Source organism: Helianthus annuus, chromosome 11, assembly GCF_002127325.2.
Source record: "Helianthus annuus cultivar XRQ/B chromosome 11, HanXRQr2.0-SUNRISE, whole genome shotgun sequence".
Taxonomy (NCBI): Eukaryota; Viridiplantae; Streptophyta; class Magnoliopsida; order Asterales; family Asteraceae; genus Helianthus; species Helianthus annuus.
In genome coordinates, this window is record NC_035443.2 from 182,003,383 (window position 1) to 182,019,167 (window position 15,785).

Here is a 15,785-nt window from a genome sequence, read left to right on the forward strand (position 1 = left end):
GAGTAAAGGCCTAAACTACCCTTCTCGATGAGCGTGAGGTGTCAAAATGTGAGTAATCAACGCTAACGAGGGTTATCGGGTGAGTACTATGACTCTAACCGTCATGACGATGATGGCAATATGAGTAAGTGGTGCCCCGATAATCATTGTGGCACATCACATCGAAGAACGCACTCGAAGGCACGCGTAACTCGATCACCGCACTGAGAATTGGATACATAAATACGTATATACGGCCCTTTTGTGATTAATAATAATAAATAATTTAATAATTATATAAATATATGAAAATATGGCTCAAACCGTCGAAATCGCACCAAAAAACGGGATCAAACGGCTTCCGAACGGACCAATTCGATCAGACTAGCCCAATTGGTCAGACCGGCCCAATCAGATAGGCCAGTCCGATCGGATGGGCCAGTCCGATCGACTGGGCCAGCCGATCGACTGGGCCAGCCGATCGACTGGGCCAACCGATCGACTGGGCCAGCCGATCGACTGGGCCAACCGATCGACTAGGCTGCTCGATCGGCTAGGCTGCTCGATCGGCTAGGCCAGCCGATCGAACGGGCCAGCCGAACCAACTGCAGTTTTGCCTTCCTTTCCCCTTCCTTGCCTATAAATACCCCTCCATTCACTCCCAAACACTTGTGTTGCTGCTCCTAACCGAACAAGACGTTCCAGCCCTCAAATCTCTCGATTTCTTCCGAATCTTGTAAGTTTTCAACCCGAATCTTGTACTTTCTTGATCCAAATGCAATCCTTCATCTTTCTATCTTTCGAATCTCGATTTTTAACCGTGAAATCAACGGATTTGGGGTGTTCTAAGGTGATGTCACCACAAAGTTCTTCAAAGGTGATGTCATCCCATGAAGAACAACTCAGATTCGGATGATTTACGTACGATTCTTCATGAATCTCAACCAAATCAATGTTTTTCTAATCAAAAGGCCACGGATTTGGGTTGTTCGGATAGATTTCATCACAAAGTTCTTATGAACTTCAAGTGTTGACCTTATATCATCAAGAACAACTCAGATCCAGGGCATTTCCTAAGTAAAATCAAGGTTTTTACATCAGATCTAGTGATAAAATGATCGATTTCGAGTTAAACACTGAAAAACCGACAAAAACGACCAGTTCCGACGAACGGGGTGATTCCCGGCCGATGAAACAGGTTGGAATTGACGGGATTTCAGTTGCTTAACACCTCATCGTAACGTCCTAGCCCAAAACGCTCGAAAAATCATCGAAAACAGCCGAACAGGATGGCCAATCGAGTGGCCCAATCGATCGAACAGCTAGTCGATCGAGCAGCTAGTCGATCGAACAGCTAGTCGATCGAACAGCTGGTCGATCGAACAGCTGGTCGATCGAACAGCTGGTCGATCGAACAGCTGGTCGATCGAACAGCTGGTCGATCGAACAGCTGGTCGATCGAACAGCTGGTCGATCGAACAGCCATTCGATCGATCAGGCTGTCCGATCGATCAGGCCCATTCGATCGATCATGCCATCCGACCAACCAAGCCCATCCGACCGACCAGGCCCACTCGATCGAGTGGCCTGTTCGACTGGGCCAGCCCAATTTCAGCATTTCGTCCAATTTTAACCCAATTTCGCCCGATTTCGCGCAAATCGATGCCGTTTCACGCATAGTAATCTATCACTCACGTAAATTATCTGAAATCAGGATATTCTCCGGCACCGGTTCCGCAAACCTAACCGAAAACGCGCGGTGAGTATACTTGACCCCTTTTATCGAATTTTGGGTGTAACATACGTTCCATAAAAACCAAACTTATCAAACGAATGATTTAATTGGACTATTTATCACTTGCGAATAACTGTTTGCATAGATATACGTGATGCTAGTACATGTATGCTAGGACTTATACTCGTGACGTCCCACCAAGACTAGTATAGTACTATTTCGCCCGACGGGGTCTAGTTATGCCATCAAGAGTCGAGCATCGAGGACTTAGCTGGTAGTATCAGTTTTGTGAGTATATATGTTGTGTATTACGTTTATGCATGTGGAAATTCGCAGCACTTTCAATCTATCGCACTATCACATATCAAACCTGTATACTCGCCAATACTTTTGTATTGACAAAGTTTTAACGTATGTTGCAGGTTTAGCCGAAGTTACATCAAATCAAGCTAGGAAGTCTAGAAACTCATCTAAATTATAGGTTGTCGGATTTGAATTGTTCGAGAGGACAAGAAATCTGTGATAACTTATGTGATTGTATTGTTTGTTAGTATGGGATGACAAATGTAATAAATATTATCGCAATATAGTTGTTATGGATTCTCTTGAGCAATCTGATTCGCCTAGTGCCGCGCCCCGATGATTCCGCCATCGGTTGGGGTGTGACAGATTTGGTATCAGAGCCATAACTATAGGGAATTAGGCAAAGTTTGAGACTCGACCTAGTCCGGGTCGATGTCTTAGAAAAAAATTGACCTAGTCTATAGTCTAAGTACCTACAGGCCGACTCTTACGAACTCGTTAGGGTTTGTTTGGGCCAACTTGCTACTCTCGATCGAATTTGTTGAAAGTTACAACCATTGTGTGAACACCGCATACTATAGCTTCACACAAAGAGCCTTTCCTAAGGCTAGAAGGTTACTTAGCCTTTCCTAAGGCTGACACAATACACATGTTTTCAAAACTACTCGCATAACAAAACCGAGTGATCTAGTCGAGACCAGGTGTGAAAACCAATAACTCTCGATAGGATCACTCACTCAGCGTATTTTTCTAGCACGAGAACTCTTTGTTGAGCTAGGAGTGACATCCACATCTCGACAAAAGGTCTCCATTTCGAAATTCTGGTGGAACTCTCGGATTTATTCGATGAGCACAACCACAAATGGGAACGAAGTTGTTAAGCCAGGGGTGAAACCCATACCTTAATCAACTGTTCCACTCTATAAAATGGTTTACAAAAGCTCTCACCAAGGTCACGACCATAACAACTACTCAGGCTACGCGAAGACTAGAGAGACGAATGTCAGGAGCTGCATCCCAGTGGAAGCATGAGTCCCCTAGGTCAACGCGTATGCCCGAACTTGTTGGGTATAGTCGGGTTACTTGGGTAGTCAACGCCTAAACACCCAAGGCATTCCATCTAAACTATTACGTATATGGTATCAATTACGTCTATGAGTTTCAAATTTAAGCTTTACGATTTACCGATTTCTCGATTTATCGAATTTACGAACCTCGATTTACAAAGCGCACAACTTGCACAGCCATCGCAATCTAAAACAAAGACCGAATGATCGCAACGAAACAAACGCCTAAGTACTCGAATTCGCTTACGCTATTTCTCTTGTCACGTCCTCGCAAATTCTGAATCAATATCTATGTGTAACCTACAACTATATCTATATGTATTAAATACAAAACGAATCAATTATGTGAGAGTTTAGGAATCTAGAATTTTTCTATGTGGCTCCTATGTGTTTAAATTAAATATCAAGTTTTGATCGAATCAAATCGCATCAAAAGTTCAGAAATCATTATGATCGAATCTCATTCCAAATCCTTCTGTCTAGATGCCTTCCAACAACTCTATTTCGAGACGAAAGGCTAGGAGAAGAGCCAGACGACGCGCCGATAAGAGGATTGCCTCAATTGTGACCAAGGAAGTGGTCAAGCTCATTCCTCAAATTGTCGCGCAAGTGCACTCTCAAAGCCACTCTCGAGCCCCGGAAGACGTCAAGACGGAATCTGCATTCCTCTACAAACACTTCAAGGCCTGTGATCCAATGCCTTTCACGGGTGAAGGAGGTGTTTCTCAATTACTCCAGTGGTTCGATGCCATCGAGGTTACCTTTCGTCAGAGTAGGTGCCCCGAGGACTTTCAAACTACTTGCGCCACCGGGGTATTTCAATCGCGAGCACTCGACTGGTGGACCGCCGAACGCAACAAACGTGGTATCTCCACAGCTTACGCCCTCTCATGGGGTGAGCTGAAGGAACTCATGAAGGAAGAATATTGTCCCCCTCACGAAGCCCAGAAGCTAGAGAACGAATTTTGGGAACTCAAGCAACCCGAAGGTGACAATGCGAGCTATACCGCAAGGTTCAAACAGCTTAGCATAATCTGCCCAAGTCAAGTCGACACTCCGAAGAAAGCTATCGCGAAGTATATTCGTGGCTTACCAGAGTGTGTGGGTGATTTTGTCGAAGTTGCAAAACCTGCTACCATCGAAGAAGCCTACCATCTAGCCGCAGAGCTCAACAGCAAACGGGTCGTGGACGAATTCTTCTCCAAGAAGCCTGTCAAACGAGCTCATCAAGCAATCATCATCCACTCATCCGACGATTCCTCTGGAGAATCGGTCGATGGTTCATCTGACAGCTCCTCGGAGGATTCTTCTAAGAATTGCTCCGACGGTGCCTCCGCTAAATCGTCAGGCGAATCCGAAGACGACGCCGCATCAACTCAGGAAGCCCAACCGAGCCGCAAACGAAAGACCGTGAGCCCAGACTCTTCAACAACTGGACTGCCACAACCCGAACCTCTCCGATCAGTCCCAGTTCAGTCACAACGCGCTTACAATGGATCTCATCCCCTGTGTTTCACATGCACGTATCATCACCCGCTAGAAGCAAAATGTCGCTATTGCGCAAATTGCAACTGGTATGGGCATTATACGTCGCAGTGCCGTACAAGACCGTAACCTGGAAGGAAGTCATCAGCAACCGCCGTCTCCGCAAGTATCCACAACAACGTTATTTTGATCCTAATGTTGTTGTAATAATCCGACTTATCGCTATCATTTCTGGAACTTATTTCATATATCATCGTGTGTGGATTCTATTTCTCTTACAAACGAGCACTATCTAAACGCTAGCACTATGTACTATATTATGTATTTTATCCCTATAACACTCTTAGAATGAGGTACGGTATACGTGCAAGGGACAACTAATCACGGGTGCACACGGGATTACCTTGGTCAGTGCACGGAGATCGTAGTGAAGTTCTAATGGTGCCATAACGTTTAAAAGCACGGTCAAGAGTCTTGGTCGTGTCAACAAGTGTGACACCAAAGCACGGGGCATAAGTAGTAGGGGTGACGCGGGGGTACGCTTTACCATACTACCGAAACTTCGTGAAGAAAGTGCCATAACGTTTCAAAGCACGGTCAAGGGTCTTGGTCGTGTCAACAAAGTGTGACACCAAAGCACGGGGCATAAGTAGTAGGGGTGACGCGGGGGTACGCTTTACCATACTACCGAAACTTCGTGAAGAAAGTGCCATGTGGAGTTGGACGTTATTAGACCTATTGTACTATTATGGTTAATTTGACACTCTACTATCAATCACAAGGCGTAACAAAACTAAACCGCATCACTGCGAGGCTTCTCGTAAGTCCGCGTACACAAATTGCCACATCGATGAACTTAGGTAAGTTCACCCCGAAGAGCAATTGGAGCAACGCGAGACTGGTCGGAAAGTCTAGAACGCAACTTAATCGCAGTTTTGCCGGATCAATCTCGCAATCAAATCATTCGATAAGTGGCTCGAAATCGCAATCGCATCATGTGTTTGTCTAGAAATCTCTAACGCTAGTTGTTGTCAATTGTGTGAACTTCTATCAGCTGGTGTGGATCGTCTATTGTGGATTCGCTAGACGAGTATCAAGAATCACTCGCCGCCTTCCACTCTTAACGCGCCTCGCACCTAATCCACCAACTCGATACTCTTATCATGGTTCGCTACTACTTATCAATGCACGCATTCTACGTGTCATGTTAGCGCACAAGACCTCGCTTCACGAGACGAAACTAACAAGGTTGAAACATGGTGATGTTTTGACCATATTAGTTGACTTTGTGGAAAAAGGCCGTGTGGGCTAGCCTTAGTACTATTCGTGGTGTAATCAGTTCAATCAATCGTCTATCACTCGCAACGCAACAATCGTCGCTTATCAATCTGTTGAAATCTATTGTCTATCGATGTTCGAATGTTACTTGGAAGTCATCGCAGGTGGTGTAACGTTAGGGTGCATGACATTGCTTCACAAGATAAAACTAATATGGAAACATGGTGTTTGTCATATTAGCAAGTCTTGTGGAAACGTGCCATGCGAACTTCGTGTGGAATCAAATCGAAATCTCATTTACCCGAATCAAAATCGTGTCATTCGTTGCCCAACCAAGCATACCATATCAGCGTTGTGCGACCGGACTACTCGCACCCGCTGCCTACGCTTGGTTTGCATCCAACTTATTTCTATTCAAAACTCAGTCTAGCACCTCATCGCTAAGATCAAGGGAACCGAAATTCTATCTGTGTCTTATCGGCACGCATGACACTGCCTCATGAAACAGAGTTAATATGGGTAAAGCATGGTGGATACGCCGCTGGTACTTCCTATATATAAGTGTTTTAACCATATTAACGAACTTTTGTGGGAAGGTGCCACGTGGGGCCCGATGTAAGTTATTTTTCCATAGTATTAAGGAAAACCTATTTTTATAAAATTTTTACTAAAACCGTTGGACAAATGAAATTCCTTACAACATGGAGAAAACATTGAATCAGTTTGGCTCCGTGCCCAATGAAAAATTTCATAAGTCCAATTCTTTTCTTAAAAACCTTTGCAATGACCGACAGGAATCTTCCCGAGAACGAGGGTTCGGCAGTCGAGTTCCGCTCGAACCCACGTTGTAGGAAAGTTTTCTTAAAACTTACTTTGCCACCTGATTCTTTTAATGTAAAACTCAAAACCTGTTATCAAATAACAAAACCCTCCACATAGCGCTGGTGTGGACATCAAAACGGTCGACACCGCGCCATGAGGAGATTTTCTTAATTAACTTCGGAAATTAATCGAGTATTGGTAAGTTTAAAACGCTATGAAATTGCTTTTTGTGTGTGTTATCACTTCTAAGTAGTCGAATCGTATGCTCTCTCTATTTTCACTCGCCAAATCGTAATCGATCGCTCGTTATCTAGACGCTATTAATCTCTACTCTCAATCGCCTCAACTCTTACGACCCTACTATTGGATTAATTTCGGGACGAAATTTCCTAAAGGAGGGGATACTGTAACAACCCGCACCTTCGTGCGTTGTTACTACTCGATACACTCGTTACGCCTAGCACCGGAGATTCGGATCATAATGTAACTATATCAATTATATCGCTAAATCGAAGTACAATCGAATAATTATGCATATTCTATCGCTATTACAAACCTATTTTGCATAACACTCACGATGATGTCGAGTAAAGGCCTAAACTACCCTTCTCGATGAGCGTGAGGTGTCAAAATGTGAGTAATCAACGCTAACGAGGGTTATCGGGTGAGTACTATGACTCTAACCGTCATGACGATGATGGCAATATGAGTAAGTGGTGCCCCGATAATCATTGTGGCACATCACATCGAAGAACGCACTCGAAGGCACGCGTAACTCGATCACCGCACTGAGAATTGGATACATAAATACGTATATACGGCCCTTTTGTGATTAATAATAATAAATAATTTAATAATTATATAAATATATGAAAATATGGCTCAAACCGTCGAAATCGCACCAAAAAACGGGATCAAACGGCTTCCGAACGGACCAATTCGATCAGACTAGCCCAATTGGTCAGACCGGCCCAATCAGATAGGCCAGTCCGATCGGATGGGCCAGTCCGATCGACTGGGCCAGCCGATCGACTGGGCCAGCCGATCGACTGGGCCAACCGATCGACTGGGCCAGCCGATCGACTGGGCCAACCGATCGACTAGGCTGCTCGATCGGCTAGGCTGCTCGATCGGCTAGGCCAGCCGATCGAACGGGCCAGCCGAACCAACTGCAGTTTTGCCTTCCTTTCCCCTTCCTTGCCTATAAATACCCCTCCATTCACTCCCAAACACTTGTGTTGCTGCTCCTAACCGAACAAGACGTTCCAGCCCTCAAATCTCTCGATTTCTTCCGAATCTTGTAAGTTTTCAACCCGAATCTTGTACTTTCTTGATCCAAATGCAATCCTTCATCTTTCTATCTTTCGAATCTCGATTTTTAACCGTGAAATCAACGGATTTGGGGTGTTCTAAGGTGATGTCACCACAAAGTTCTTCAAAGGTGATGTCATCCCATGAAGAACAACTCAGATTCGGATGATTTACGTACGATTCTTCATGAATCTCAACCAAATCAATGTTTTTCTAATCAAAAGGCCACGGATTTGGGTTGTTCGGATAGATTTCATCACAAAGTTCTTATGAACTTCAAGTGTTGACCTTATATCATCAAGAACAACTCAGATCCAGGGCATTTCCTAAGTAAAATCAAGGTTTTTACATCAGATCTAGTGATAAAATGATCGATTTCGAGTTAAACACTGAAAAACCGACAAAAACGACCAGTTCCGACGAACGGGGTGATTCCCGGCCGATGAAACAGGTTGGAATTGACGGGATTTCAGTTGCTTAACACCTCATCGTAACGTCCTAGCCCAAAACGCTCGAAAAATCATCGAAAACAGCCGAACAGGATGGCCAATCGAGTGGCCCAATCGATCGAACAGCTAGTCGATCGAGCAGCTAGTCGATCGAACAGCTAGTCGATCGAACAGCTAGTCGATCGAACAGCTGGTCGATCGAACAGCTGGTCGATCGAACAGCTGGTCGATCGAACAGCTGGTCGATCGAACAGCTGGTCGATCGAACAGCCATTCGATCGATCAGGCTGTCCGATCGATCAGGCCCATTCGATCGATCATGCCATCCGACCAACCAAGCCCATCCGACCGACCAGGCCCACTCGATCGAGTGGCCTGTTCGACTGGGCCAGCCCAATTTCAGCATTTCGTCCAATTTTAACCCAATTTCGCCCGATTTCGCGCAAATCGATGCCGTTTCACGCATAGTAATCTATCACTCACGTAAATTATCTGAAATCAGGATATTCTCCGGCACCGGTTCCGCAAACCTAACCGAAAACGCGCGGTGAGTATACTTGACCCCTTTTATCGAATTTTGGGTGTAACATACGTTCCATAAAAACCAAACTTATCAAACGAATGATTTAATTGGACTATTTATCACTTGCGAATAACTGTTTGCATAGATATACGTGATGCTAGTACATGTATGCTAGGACTTATACTCGTGACGTCCCACCAAGACTAGTATAGTACTATTTCGCCCGACGGGGTCTAGTTATGCCATCAAGAGTCGAGCATCGAGGACTTAGCTGGTAGTATCAGTTTTGTGAGTATATATGTTGTGTATTACGTTTATGCATGTGGAAATTCGCAGCACTTTCAATCTATCGCACTATCACATATCAAACCTGTATACTCGCCAATACTTTTGTATTGACAAAGTTTTAACGTATGTTGCAGGTTTAGCCGAAGTTACATCAAATCAAGCTAGGAAGTCTAGAAACTCATCTAAATTATAGGTTGTCGGATTTGAATTGTTCGAGAGGACAAGAAATCTGTGATAACTTATGTGATTGTATTGTTTGTTAGTATGGGATGACAAATGTAATAAATATTATCGCAATATAGTTGTTATGGATTCTCTTGAGCAATCTGATTCGCCTAGTGCCGCGCCCCGATGATTCCGCCATCGGTTGGGGTGTGACACACACCTTTTGACCCACTTCGAAGTTCTTTTTCCTTATCTTTGCATCATGAACTTTCTTCAGTTTGTCTTTGTATGCGGACGCACATTCATAAGCTTTATCTCTTATCTCCTCGATCTCGTTCAATTGCAACTTCCTTGTTCGACCCGCTTCGTCATAATCCGCATTAACAGTTTTAATGGCCCAATGCGCTCGGTGTGCTAACTCCATTGGTAAATGACACCCCTTCCCATACACCATCCGATAAGGGGTGGTTCCAATTGGAGTTTTGTAAGCCGTTCGATATGCCCACAACGCATCATCAAGTTTACTTGACCAATCTTTTCGATCCGTTCTTACCGTCTTCATGAGAATCTCCTTAATTTGACGGTTGGACACTTCAACTTGTCCACTTGTTTGCGGATGGTACGGTGTCGCCACACGATGGTTCACATTATATCTTTTAAGCAATTTTGCAAAATTAAAATTTTTGAAATGTGAACCGCCATCACTTATTATCACCCTTGGCACACCAAAACGAGCGAATATGTTGGATTGCACAAACTTACACACTACGGAATGATCATTGGTCCTTGTAGCAATGGCTTCTATCCACTTTGTCACATAATCTACCGCAACCAATATATACAAGAACCCATTCGAATTAGGAAACGGACCCATAAAGTCTATCCCCCAAACGTCAAATACCTCCACTACCAAAATCGGTTGTAACGACATTTCATCCCGTTTCGAAATACTTCCCACTTTTTGACAATTGATGCAATTTCGGGCATACTCACAAGAATCCTTGAAAATCGTGGGCCAATAAAACCCACTAGATAACACCCGATAACCCGTCTTGTTCCCACTAAAATGCCCTCCACATGCCGACGAATGAGCATGGGTCAAAATCTCTAGAACTTCAGTTTCGGGAACACATCTCCTTATCACTTGATCGGGTCCAATCTTGAACAAATCCGGTTCATCCCAAATGTATTGTTTAACTTGACTTAGAAATTGTTGTCGTCTCTTCTTCGTCCAATGATTCGGAATTGCACCCTTAGCCAAATAATTCACATAATGGGCGTACCATGGTGCAACGAAAGTAGAAATGGCTAACAATTGTTCATCGGGAAACCGCTCATTAATCTCACTCGGGTCGTCGACACCTTCCAATGGGATCCGCGACAAATGATCCGCAACAACATTTTCACACCCCTTTTTGTCCCGGATCTCTAAATCGAATTCTTGCAACAAAAGCACCCAACGGATCAACCGGGGCTTTGCATCCTTCTTTTCCATTAAATATCGGACCGCACTATGATCCGAATAAACAATCACCTTGCTCCCTCAAATGTAAGCTCTAAACTTGTCCAAGGCATACACCACCGCTAATAATTCTTTCTCAGTCGTGGTGTAATTCAGTTGCGCCTCGGACAAAGTTTTGCTTGCATAATAGATCACCACCGGTTTCTTATCAACCCTTTGACCCAAAACCGCTCCAATGGTCGTGTCACTAGCATCATACATAATCTCGAACGGCTTCGACCAATCCGGTGGTTGCAAGATAGGAGCCTTCACCAACTGTTCCTTCAACACATGAAACGCTTGCAAACATTCGTCAGTAAAATCAAAAGGAACATCTTTTAATAATAACTTACATAAAGGTTTTGTAATTACACTAAAGCCTTTAATAAACCTTCTATAAAACCCCGCATGTCCTAAAAATGATCTCACCCCCTTAATATTCTTTGGTGGGGGTAGAGATGAAATTACCCGAATTTTTGCTTTATCTACCTCCTTCCCCGGTCCGAAATCACATGCCCCAACACAATACCCTCTTGAACCATAAAATGGCTCTTTTCCCAACTTAGGACCAAGTTTGTCTCTACACACCTTTTCAAAACTTTTTCTAACTCATCAAGACAAGAGTCAAAACTTGGCCCAAAAATGGAAAAATCATCCATAAACACCTCAAGAGACTCTCCAACCATGTCCGAAAATATACTCATCATACATCTTTGGAACGTGGCGGGAGCGTTACATAGTCCAAATGGCATTCGCCGAAAAGCAAATGTACCATATGGGCATGTAAACGTGGTTTTGTGTTGGTCGTCCGGGTGAATAGCAATTTGATTATATCCCGAGTACCCATCCAAAAAACAATAGTATTTTTGACCGGAAAGTTTTTCAATGATTTGGTCAATGAAGGGTAACGGGAAATGATCTTTGGAGGTAGCGGCGTTTAATTTTCTATAATCGATACAAACTCGCCACCCGGTTACCGGGCGAGTGGCAAGTTGCTCACCTTGCTCATCTTTAATTACCTGAATGCCTGATTTTTTAGGCACTACCTGAGTCGGACTTACCCACACACTATCCGAAATGGGGTAAATGATCCCCGCGTCCAACCACTTGATAACTTCTTTCTTGACCACCTCTCTCAGGTTCGGGTTTAACCTTCTTTGTGTTTCACGGGTCGGCTTTGCGTCCTCACTTGTAATAATTTTGTGCATCACAATGGACGGACTAATGCCTTTTAAATCGGCTATCGTCCACCCAATCGCCGCCTTATGAGCCTTCAACACCCGTATCAACTCCTCCTCTTGAGCTACCTCCAAGTTGGAAGCAATGATCACCGGTAAAGTGTCATTCTCCCCCAAGAATGCATACTTTAGGTGCTTTGGTAACTCCTTTAACTCCACACTTGGTGGACTTTCCAAAGAAGGTCTTGTGCCCGAATCAATTTCTACCGGTAATGTATCCATTTGGTAGGTCCATGGTGGATTTCCTTCCTTCACCGCAAGAGCCTCTTGCTCTTTCTCTTCTTTTTCCAAATCATATGCGTGCACCTGCAAAGACACACCACGAACACAAGAACCCAAAATCTCTTCCCCGAACTCCTTTGGTTCATATTCATCTATGAAGTTTGCTACAAAACACTCATCATAAACATTAGTACCATTAGTAAAAACGTTTAATCTCATCTTTCTATTACCGAATGTCATGTCGACCGTACCATATCGACAATCAATAACGGCATGTGCAGTGTTTAAAACGGCCAACCCAAAATAATATTTTGTTGTTGAATTGGGTCCGCGGATGAGTAGTCTAGCACAAGAAAGTCCACGGGATAATAGAACTCATCAACCTTAACTATCACATCCCGTACAATCCCCCGAGGAAGTTTATGAGACAAATTGGCTAATACCACCGTTGTCTCAACCCGTTTCAATGGACCAAAATCATATTGGTCATATAACCCCCCCGGTAAGATACTTACTCCGGCTCCAAGATCCAGTAACGCCCTCGCAGTTTGAAAATTTCCAACTTGAATATTTATAAAAGGCGTTCCCGGATCTTGTAACTTAGGAGGAAGATCTCCTTTTAAAACCGCACTTACCCGCTCCTTCAAATCAACCAATTTAGGCACTTTTTGTTGCCTCTTTTGGGTACACAATTCTTTTAAAAATTTTGCGTAAGCGGGAACCTGTTTAATAGCTTCAAGCAAAGGAAGATTGATTTTAACCTGTTTAAAAACCTCCCACATTTCCTCTTTTTGAGGACCCCGTTTTGAAATAAAATTCTTTCTACCCGGATCTACTAAAGCCGAAGGGAATGGCACTTCACTCAACCCCTCACTCTCATTTATTTTTTCTTTTTCTTTATTAACTTCGGGTTTTTCAAAATTGGGTTTTTTAGAAGAAATAGTAGGTGGCTCATTTTCTTCCTCACTCTCTTGACCCGTTATATCCTCAACCACCCCATCAACCAAATCCGGTGAAGGATTGGTTTTGTACTCTTTCCCACTTCTCAAAACACTTACATGATGAATGTTGACATTATTACCTCTTGAAGTACCATGAGACGGATTTACCTCAGTGTCACTTGGTAATTGACCTTTGCCTTTCTTCAATTCGGACACCTCGGTTGCAAGTTGACCCATTTGGGTGGTCAAAGTTTGAATCGCTTTATCTCGGGCCTCGTCTTTTTGAATGCGAGCATCATCCATTTGGTTCCTCTTTTGCATCTCCGCTTGCATGCTCTTCAACATTTCCATCATTTCGTTACCACCCGAAGACCCCATTTGTTCTTGACCCGTTTGGTATTGCTTTTGATAACCTTGATTATTTCCGCCTCGGTATCCGCCTTGGTTATTGTAAGATTGGCGTGAACCAAAGTTACCTTGGCTACCTTGAAAATTCGGGTTTGCTTGATTTGAAGGGTTCCCATATCTAAAATTCGGGTGGTTCCTCAACCCGGGGTGGTAGGTATTAGAGTTCATGTTGTTGTAATTCCTACCACCTCCTCCTTGACCTTGACCTTGAACCGCATGGACTTCCTCGTATTGCCCGTCCAACATCCCTTGGCAATTTTCAGCCGCATGACCTATTTCATTACACAAAGCACAAATATCATATATTTGGTTAGTGGTTTGAACATTACCATCATTTATGGCGTGCACTTGTGGTCGGGTAGTGGTCGGTCGGGCTCTTCTCGAGGCTTGAGCTTTCCTTTTTGATGTAGTTGCCATGCTTTCTAAAAACTCCCAATCATCATTCTCATAATTTGTTCCGAAGGTCCCACCGGTAATAGACATCAAATCATGTGCATCTTCGGCACTCAACCCCTCGTGGAAGGCATTCATCAACTCCCACAATTCAATTCCATGATGAGGGCAATTCTTAATCATCATATTGAAACGCTCGAATGCCTCATGAAACATCTCACCATGTTGTTGTTGGAAGCTTCTCAACCCCTTCCTTGCATCGTTGGTCTTTTGGGCGGTGTAAAACTCATCCAAGAAGGTTTGTTGCATCTCCCCCCATGTATATATGGATGCCGAAGGTAACGTGTAAAACCACTTCTTCGCCTTATCTTCCAAGGAAAATTGGAACAAAACCAATTTAATATCGTCAGCCGAAAACCCTTGACTCCCAAGAGTGTTGCAAATTGAGTCATAAGCCTCTAAATGAAAATACGGCTCCTCCGTTGCCAACCCCTTGTACTTCGGTAAACTTTGCAAAGAGTTGGTTCTTACTTCAAATGTTCGCCCTTGATCATTATGAGGAATGACTACCGGTGAAGGGTTTTGCGTGATTACCGGCCGAAAATGTGCTTCAATGCCCCTCACATTTTCTCTAAGGTGTCTCCTTGGTACACCATATCTACCTCTTGGAATAATAGGACCATTTGGCCTTGGTACTTGCCCTTGTGGTGCGATTGGTTGTTGAAACTGTTGTTGTCGCATCGGTGGACGTTGAGGTGGTCTTTGAAATTGTTGTTGCACATGTTGTGGCCGGACTTGTTGCAATGGAATAGGTTGTGGCATTGGTGGCCCTTGAGGTCTTGGCCGAATGTGTTGTGGTATAAGTTGTTGTTGTGGCATTCCACCAACACTTGCCATCCCTTGGGATTGACTTTGAATATACCCAAACTCCCCTTGATCACCATAACCTCCATATCCGTACCCATCATCTTCATAACCCTCATAATCTTCAAATCCCTCATCATAACCATCTCCTTGAATTCCCGAGGTCTGCCCAAATGGGATGGTCGAATACTGAAAGCCCGATTGTTGTTGTTGTGGTCTAAAAGATGAAGTAGTATGCACGATAGTTGAATTGGGTGCAATTGTGAAGGTGGATGATGATTGACCCGTAGTTGGGGGAAAGAAGTGGGATAATGGTGGGATTGTGGTGGATGGGTTGTAGGTGATGGCGGGTTCAGCTTGAGTGGTAATTGGTTGGGTGACATTGGATGGTGTGAATTCAGCGGTGGTATTAGGTAATGTGGTGTTTGGTGATGGTTGGGTGGAAGTAGGTATAAAGGATGAGGATGATTGACTGGTTGTAGGTGGAATTTGAGAATCAGCCATGATGTTTCTCGGTGAGATGGGTGAAGTGGGTGAACCAATGATCTTGTTTTCTCGTACTAAAACTCTGTTTTGTCTTAACGTTCTTTCAATTTCCGGATCAAACGACAGCGGTGATGACCTGTGAGAGCCTCTAGTATGCATACACCTGAAATACCTGCACACTAAACACAACCAACGTAAACCCGAAAATAACAAACAAAACTATTAAACTAACACACGTTGCGCACTACTCCCCGGCAACGGCGCCAAAATTTGACGTGATGTCGTAGTCACGCAAATTTAATCCCAATAACAACTATATAGATAGCG

At 43.9% G+C, this 15,785-nt stretch overlaps 1 non-coding gene across 1 annotated transcript; it reads left to right on the plus strand.

Annotated features, from left to right (window-relative positions):
- Positions 1-14,262: 14,262 nt before the first annotated feature.
- On the plus strand, positions 14,263-14,368 carry LOC118484419. The gene has a single exon (XR_004873530.1). It is a non-coding gene; the product is annotated as a small nucleolar RNA R71 (small nucleolar RNA).
- Positions 14,369-15,785: the final 1,417 nt, after the last annotated feature.